We start from the raw sequence: 369 nt of genomic DNA on the forward strand, positions 1-369 counted from the left end.
TCTTTAAATGACGTTCTCTTAGGTTTTCATGTATTGTTCCTACTTTTTAAGAAATAGAGCTCTAAATGAAAACTTAAATTTTTTTATAGCTTTCAAACAGCCACCATTTTTTATTCTACCTATACTTGGCAGACTCATCGATTTTGACTATTAATTATACATAGTTTTCATCAAAGTAATAAAAATTGGGGTGAGATAACTGCTTTATTTCTTTTCTTGGGCTCTTGTACTAATTGTTGACATACCCGGCAAGTACACTGACAGGATTATCTAATATTACAAAAGGGATATTAGATATTACTATCAATTTGCTTAAGTATATTTAATAAAAAATATCATCTAATGTAAATATTAGTAATTAGTTTTCTA

The sequence above is a fragment of the Halyomorpha halys genome, unplaced genomic scaffold (assembly GCF_000696795.3).
Source record: "Halyomorpha halys isolate HHAL.00 unplaced genomic scaffold, Hhal_1.1 Scaffold274.1, whole genome shotgun sequence".
In the NCBI taxonomy this organism is placed as follows: domain Eukaryota; kingdom Metazoa; phylum Arthropoda; class Insecta; order Hemiptera; family Pentatomidae; genus Halyomorpha; species Halyomorpha halys.